Here is an 8765-nt window from a genome sequence, read left to right as displayed (position 1 = left end):
TAAGGTTCTGGTTTTCTATTACTATATTCGACTTGATCGTTTGATATACCACTCTTCCCTTCGAAAGGTTGCTTATCAAGGGCAAATTGTGCGTTTTTCTCGTTCATTGTGTCGTTAGAGATTATAAAAGTTTCTACAGTGTCATTTAAGTTGACATCAGTTTGGGGCTCTGTGACTTTCTTGTGTCTCTTCATACTTCTCAGGAGAAAGAAACACAATTCTAGCAACTCTCCGATGCTAATGGCGGACATTCCAATCCATAGACCAAGAGATCCTCCTATATTTGATAGAAAACTTTCAAACTGCAATTAATAAACATTAAGTAATATAACAGCAATCTATCAAAATGCTCTTACGGAATCTGGACAATAATTAAAATTGCTGTCAAATTGTGGACATCAAAATGCAAATAACGAATATCAAACTTTCGTTTTGAAAATTATACTAAGTAGTAAATAACGAACTTAAAAAAATATTGATTAAGGAGTAGCTATATAGAGAATATCATATGGCTTTTTCAATATCACACCTATATCAATTAGAGACACCAATAATATAATCCAAAGAGCTCTGAGGGTTGAGGGTTGATACGGTGTGTGATATTGAAAAAGCCATATCATATACACTTTATTATATACATGTACCTCAAATACAACTAATCTCTCTTATGTATTTTTAACGAGACGAGACGTAATACATATTAGGGGTTTGATAACGCTTTTGTAACCGTGACTGTTATCGATTACGTGACGTCATACAAAATTAGAGGTTTGATAAAGCCTTTGCAACCGTGACTGATATCGATATCATCACGGATGGTTGATACAGCACCATTGTCATCAATGGTATTACACATACAGTTTACCTGTATTTACTACTTAGTATATAATAAAGTATTATATTGACCTATGCAGAATTCAAAAAAAATTCCTTTTATAGAATGTCCTGCTATTCATACATAATAAATAAAAAAAATAATAATAATTGATCGAAGTTGTAGTATCATGAGAAGAAAATCATCTGTTTTTGTGTGTTTATAATAATTTTTCCCGTAAAGTATGTTAAGAGCTAGCAAAATAGCTGTCGAACGTATAAATACAATGCTAGGCTAGATAAAACAAAATAAATTCGACGTATTTTCTATAATGATCCCCCTGGTAATTAATAAAGTGTTACTGCATATAAAGAAGCTACATGTATTTCACATAGGTTAATTTTAAGTGGTAAAGATGAATTAACCCGTTTGAAAGTTTTACGGACGATATATTGAGTTGGTTGATCTATTGTAATGTAACTTATCACCAACGTTTTAATAATAATGCGCAACACGTTTAGTGCTACATGAAGAGCAGGATTTGTTCATCCTGCAGAAGATAATGTGATCACACATTATGTTTGGTGTGGTACGTTTTGCTCGATCTTTAGTTTTCTATGTATATATTGTGTTTGTTGGTTTTTTGTTTATTTTTTCCTGTCATTGAGTCGTCAGTTGGTTTTCTTTTACATTTGCATTTTGATTTTTCCTTTTGTCATGTTTGTATCCTCCGCATCTCATTTTCATTTCAATCTAGGTGTTCCTCACTTAAAAAACTTAAATTGCTCTTAAAATTCATTGAATATGCTGTTAAGAAACATCAGAGGGTAATATCTGTTATTTAGTCAATACTATGAAAATGACATGATTTAGGAAATATTCCCGTTTAAACTCCCCGTTGATACATTAAGAAATTATTAATAAACTAAGGTGCCCTCAGACAAAGTTGACTTTAGATGAATTTCTCTATTCTCTTTGGATTATTTTTGGTAATTTAGCTCCTGGGGTTTCTACGCATTTATAAAATCCTGGAACCTAGCCTTAGACAGTTCCTGATGATAGTAAAATCTACTAAAGCGCTTCGACCAAAAGTAATTCATAAATTGTTGTTTTTATTCTTAACAAATGAGTACACGGAACGAATGTCTTACCGTGATTGAAGGTATTTCTTCTGTAACTTCCTCATATAGCGACGAAAAGTATATACTTATTTGCAACAAACTGTTTCTATAAAATATGAAGCATACCTATTATTTCCCGTATCAAAACGAAACTTACATGTAAACATTTATCATATATATATATATATAATATATAATATATATATATATTTTGTACATTCACTGTAAAAGGCATTATAAAAATCTATCAAATAAATACTGTATACAAAAACAAAAGATGTTGCATGATTGTTAATGCCATACATATCCATCAGAGACGAAATGACGTGGATGTAAGAAACTTTAAAGTAGAAATAAGAAGATGTGGTATGAGTGCCAAATAAACAACTCTCCATCAAACTCACAATGTGTAAAAAGTGAACAATTATAGGTTAAATTCAAACACAAAAACCAACTGTCTAATCTATATAAAAAACGAGAAACGAGAAACACTTATGAACTAGATCAACAGGGTCCTTACTTAGGACATGTGCAAACAAATGCAGCGGGTTTAAACGTTTTAACAGACGCCAACTATCACCCTAACCTGAAACAATAGTGTAACATTACAACATAGAAAGACACAATATAAAATATCAATTGAAATGGCTTTACTAGATCAAATAGACATATTAACAAAAACAAGTAAACATACACTGAACGAATAAATTTGATCTATGACGCGATATAAAAATTTGATCTATGACACAATATAAATACAATTTAAAAAAAAACAAGACAATTCTACCCTTGACAAAATGGCGTTAAATAAAATAACGTACACAGGTAAAGTTAAATATAATAATTTTGTTGTTAGGAGTACGGAGATATTTTTACAAAATAATTAAATTTGTTGATCATAGTACGAGTACAGAAGGGAAAATTTATCGTCATACTAAATCAAAGGTGGTACATCTTTAAAATAGTGAGACGAGATACAACACAAAATAAGTAAATATTGAATAACAAACATGCATTACAAATTGTGTCAACAGGTCAAACTAACACGAAAGTACGAATGGAGAGTACTCGCAGTTACTGAAAGCTAGTAAAAAGCCCAAAACAATTAATAATAAAAACTCATGCATAAGTGACTAAAATCAATTAAAACACATCCCTGGGAAGTAATGTTTTAACGTCATGGACAGTCAAAGAAGTCATGACTTGTGCAATGTCACAAGAAAAGTATCGACAGACAGTAGGATTGTTAGGATTTTATATATAGATAAAGTAATGTCTATATAGAAAATAAACGTGGATGTGTATTTATACACCCCCCCCCCCCCCCCCAAAAAAAAAAAAAAAAACAACAAAAAAAAAAAAAAAAAAAACATTCGAAAAGAATACAAATTTAGTTATGTTTTAATTTGTTTAACTTGTCGTTCAAGTGTCTATTAAATGTTTGAAAGATATTTTTTTCAGTTTAAGTCAATCATGAATAATTTCTCATTAATAAATACCATCTAGATAGCAATTTCTTTAAGAAAAAGATCAGATACGATACCAAAGATCAATATTGATTGATTGTTTGGTATTTAACGCCACTTTCAATACAATTGTGCTAATTCGTGACGTTCAGTTTTTATTGGCGGAAGAAGCAGGAATACCCGGAGATAAATATGACAGATAAGTTACAAAAGAGCAATACACACAGAGAATAAACCTGTCTACAAACTACTATATAGCGCACTAGAAATTGAGCATGGAGAGGTGAGCAGTTCCTTCTCTATTAGGACAAATGATGTGGTTCTCCTGTAAAAATCCGTGGGTAAGTAATACTTAACAAAATAAATTTTTGAAAAAGACAATTAACCATGCATGAGATGATACAAATAATGGCAAAGTTAAAAGCATACATTTAAATTGTCATGATGTTATGCTTTGTCATCTTTTGGATCAAACCATTTAATATGCTTCGCTTATTTTGAATTATGGCATTGGTTAAAACAATACATGGTTGGTCTTTGTATAAGGTATCATAACGTAAACACCCCAATGACTGATGTGTTTTGTACATCCTTAAAACATGCAGAGGTGATAAAAATATTATAAAAGAAACGCATTTTACCAAATTCATTTATATCATTTTATGTATATTTATGATGTTCTGTTACTCAATAACCGTATTTCATGAGTAATTTAATCTCATATATATCAGTGAATCTGAAATTAATGATATCTGATAATAGCACGTCTGCCTTGTAATGTTCCTGATATTGATTCAGCCTTTTTCAACTGATTTTTATACATGTAGTTTATTCTTATGTTGTACTGTTGCACCACTGTCCAAGATTAGGGGAGGGTTAGGCGCCCGCTAACATGTTTACCACCGCCACATTCTGTTTGTGCCTGTCCCAAGTCAGGAGCCTGCAATTCAGTGGTTGTCGTTTGTTGCTGTGTTACTACATATTTGTTTTGCGTTCATTTTTTTGAACATAAATTAGGTCGTTAGTTTTCTCGTTTGAATTGTTTGACATTTGTCATTTCGGGGCCTTTTATAACTGACTATGCGGTATGGGCTTTGCTCATTGTTGAAGGCTGTATGATGACCTATAGTTGTTAATTTCTGTGTCATTTGGTCTCTTGTGAAAAGTTGTCTCATTGGCAATCAGACCACATCTTCTTTTTTATATTGTCAGATAGACGAATTCAAACTAGGATCGATGACACACCTTTAAGTTTTCTCATAAATTTATTTGTCTTTCTTTACCTTGCATTTGAGAAAGATAGTCCTTTATTTTTCAATATTTTTTCCAGTAAATCTTCATAGTTTTCAGCTGGCCACCTAGTGGTCGAAATTGTCATCGCGTGTCTTTTTTCACTACAATATTTAAAAGAAATGAATAAATTCGAAGAAAACGAAATAAACAAAAGTCTTCAAACACATAAAATTGCTTCATATTTGTGTTCCTCTTTTATATATCGTCCTATCATCGCAGTAATTACATTCTCAACAATAATTTTATCATACAACAGATATTTGTATTCAAAATAAACGAGCAAGGACTGTTGAGAGAAGAGCTTTCTGTATAAATGCAAAATGTACTGTCTGAACAAATTCTTTAATTCCTAAATCGATTCATTGATACTGCTCTTGGTCATTTTTATGGAAAGTCTCGTATTTACCTGCAAGGATTTAGGCATTTGCATCCAGTTACGTTTTCATGGACATCTTCTATGCAATCAAAGTCTAAAAAAAAACAACATAATTTTGCAAGAGTAGCTATCCCAAAACTTACAAACAGTTATTAAGTTAGCTAGTCTGAACGTATACATGTTATTATTTTAAGATCAGCTATACCAATAATTCATATTTACAATTTAATTTACTTTAGAGGAAGTAAAAATGTGCATGTAAACCCGACCGTTAATCATCATACTAATTGGAATCGATACTTAAACGCTGCAAAACTTCTTCTAAAAGAACAGGAGAGTACATTGCCAAAATTTGAAACTACTAGTACTAACATGAGTTAGCAATGCCGCACAACATAATGCATTTTATTTTATATGTTAAAAGGTATGACATGCATGCATAGCATAATCAATCAGCTTTTCATAACTGTTTTCATTAATTCATAACACAAACGGAGCTACATAAAACAAAATTAAGCCTCAGAATTGCCAACCGTTGAAATTGTTAATCAATTTAATTATTCTTTTATAATCGTTCCTGTGGATGAATCGAAATGGAAGTATTTCATGCTTAATGAAAGATTCTACGAAATGAAGACGTTCAATTTGATTAACATCTTCATTAGTAAGATATATTAAGGAATGATGGTGTGTATGTATTGGTAATGCAGGATGAAATTTTTCCATTATGTCATTTGTTTTCTTGGTTGTGTTTTGCCATCGAACGATTGTTTTAGGGGGATAGACTTTTACGACCCTCTCTTTAGACACATGAAAGATGTGTCTCATTTCTTTGGAATCATATCTATTTTCGCTAGATTTAAATCAAGAAAAAATGAAATTGCAAGTTCTCAACATTCATAGAACTTCTGTAGCATTTGAATATTTGCAAAAATTACTATTCCGGCATTAGTCATGATTTGTATTCTTGAATTTCCTCGTATGCGGAATTGGAATATATTAGAATTTGTTTAGCAAACGGCCCTTAGATGGTATACCAGATGGTACACATGTGAAATTGGAATAGACAATAGAACAAAAGAGTTATAAAATCAGTAGATAAGGATGTGTACAACATGTACAACTCCAACTGAATTGTAAACGGTTCAGGGCTTAGTAGGAGTTTTTGATTCCATTTTAAAAATCGATGTGTTAACTTGGTTACAACATACAAAAATACTTTTTATAACTTCATTTGCGATTGCACATAACACACAAAACTTTCACAGAAGACGTTACTTGACACTGAAAATCTTCCTTTGATAGGGCCACTGGATGGGAGGAACCGTATTGAATATATGCCAAAAAATTGTACGGAACAATAAAAATCGATAGAACATTCTCCATAAACCAAAAATATCTTGTAATAGACGGATACTTGCAATGAATTATATGTTTGCTTATGCTTCTGTATTCACTCTTTCGTAGAGAAATGCCGATAACATTTTGCATGTTTTGTTACAAGTTTGGACTATGCTTCTGTATTCACTCTTTCGTAGAGAAATGCCGATAACATTTTCCTACTAGTTTAGACTAAAACCGATGATCGTTTATCAAAATTTCAAGATAAATGTGAAGACTTTATTTTCACATCCGAGTTTCCTTCACGTGGTAGCGCTGCTGCATTTTAATGGACATTGCTAAAAAGTTAAGTTTTATTTCTTTCATGATATGGAAGCTTCCAATTGTTTGAATTATTCTGATCAAGGGATAGTTTGGGCATTTTTGTCGGCAACTGTTTCCTGAATCTATCTTCATACTTCGTTAAGTTTCTTCATGAACAATGAGCGACTGACAAGAGATGAAATTTCAGGAAAACATTTTGAAAACGCAGTTTTTCAGCTTCTATTTGTTTGAGTTTAAATTATTCGTCACTCATCTAAAAACGAATGGCTCCTTTTATTTCACAAAACTCCCTCCTTTGAGCCTAAACGAAACAATTGAATATTCTTTCCATATCTTCGAAATTATTCCAAATGGCTTCTGATTCAAACGAAATTCTTTTTAGATTATGAATTATCTTCAAAGCTATGCAGATAAGTATCTGTTGTCATAAAGTAACTATGCTATCAAGGTGACAATATAATGAATTATTTCCTTAATTTTGTACCGATCTGTTTAAACGCTATCGTTCCCTACTGCGTGTGTTCCGTTCAGGAATAATCGTATTCGTGTTTTAGCAACCAGTGGCTTAACAATCAGATAGGTCGATACCAAAAGTGTTATAATGTTTTAAAATGATCTGGCTCATCTACCTGAGTAATATCCTTATAACGTGTATAGATAAACAACTGAAGAAATGTCATAGACATTTTTGTACGACTTTGCCCCCAGCAGAGCTATAAAAATACAGTACATTAACGGGTGTTACACGGACACTTTTTAGATGATACACGGACACGTTTTAGTTGTTACACGGACCAAATTTAATGAATAGAATCACTCGTGCATGATCAGTGAGTTCATGGGCACTTTAAATTTCAATTAGATTTGAACATTTTGTTTCACCGACATATTTCCTGCCTTTTTTATTATAATATTTACGTTGGCATCAATAACTATATTTTTTTCCAACAATTCCAGTAAATTACTATTCATGTCAGTACACTAAGGGATTGACCATTTAACTTAAAAAGGGGGGTTATGGTTTTTTCCTAAAACATATTCTGATCCCTAATTTTATGAGAAAAATATATTTTGACAAAATAATATGTTCTGATTCCTGATTATCTGATTTTAATTCAATTTAAGGACATGAATAGTATTCTGGACAATGCTGAAAGTAAAGAAATGCTGGAACCGACGTTTATATTTCAATAAAAAAGACAGGAAATATATATAAAAAATCAAATCTAATCAAAAGATAAAATCCCTATCAACTCTCCAATGCACGATTGATCCTATAGACAAAAAGTGTCCGTGTAATACATCTTCAAATAGGCAGAAAATCTTGATGAAAATCATTCAACTTATGTCATCAATTTTGGACGGTAAGCTGCGATTGGATCATATTGTGACACGTGTTTATTCCTGACCAATACTATTAGACACATATAGAAAAACCTACAAGCATGACATTTTTAAAACAAATCCAAAATATATGCCTATATATATCTAGTTACAACTATACGGCAACGGTTGTTACCGGCCTGTTTCTTTGTTACCTTTGTAGTGTATCTAATACTTAATGTTCGGCTAATTCTTACTTCAATCCTACAAATTGCACAGTTGGAAAGTGTCAATGTTATTGAAAATTTGTTTTTTAACAGATGATATTTTCATATTTTATCATTAAAGATCGATACCTTGTCTTGTACAGGTGTATAAATTAGTCTTGTCATTAGGAAAGGTCAGCAGACAGTTGCACTTTTCTTTTACATTCCGTTCAACACATTCCTCGAAACAAGCCTACATAAAGCATATAAATATTAAGTGCATTACACCATTTATAAACACACAATTTTGTCTGAACACTTTTAAACAATTTCTATTATGTTATTCTTTCATAATTATTTTGTCGTCGAAATACTTTAACTTCAAGTCATTTTATTGGGAGTATTAATTCATTTAAAGAAAGTAAATATGGGGCGTAATATAATGACAGTCAATAGATATTAAACAAAACAAACCACGTGTATGCAAAAGACAGGAAAATT

At 31.5% G+C, this 8765-nt stretch overlaps 1 long non-coding RNA gene across 1 annotated transcript; it reads right to left on the bottom strand.

Annotated features, from left to right (window-relative positions):
• Positions 1-229: 229 nt before the first annotated feature.
• On the bottom strand, positions 230-8511 carry LOC127724329 (uncharacterized). Its single transcript, XR_007992449.1, has 5 exons — positions 8415-8511; positions 5101-5164; positions 4685-4795; positions 1966-2041; positions 230-302 (listed from the first exon to the last, which is right to left on the bottom strand). It is a non-coding gene; the product is annotated as an uncharacterized LOC127724329 (long non-coding RNA).
• Between the last annotated feature and the right edge of the window lie 254 nt (positions 8512-8765).

Source organism: Mytilus californianus, unplaced genomic scaffold (genome assembly GCF_021869535.1).
Source record: "Mytilus californianus isolate M0D057914Y unplaced genomic scaffold, xbMytCali1.0.p SCAF_14, whole genome shotgun sequence".
In the NCBI taxonomy this organism is placed as follows: domain Eukaryota; kingdom Metazoa; phylum Mollusca; class Bivalvia; order Mytilida; family Mytilidae; genus Mytilus; species Mytilus californianus.
The sequence above is the reverse complement of the archived record's forward strand: the minus strand, read 5'-3'. Positions and strand labels throughout refer to the sequence as shown.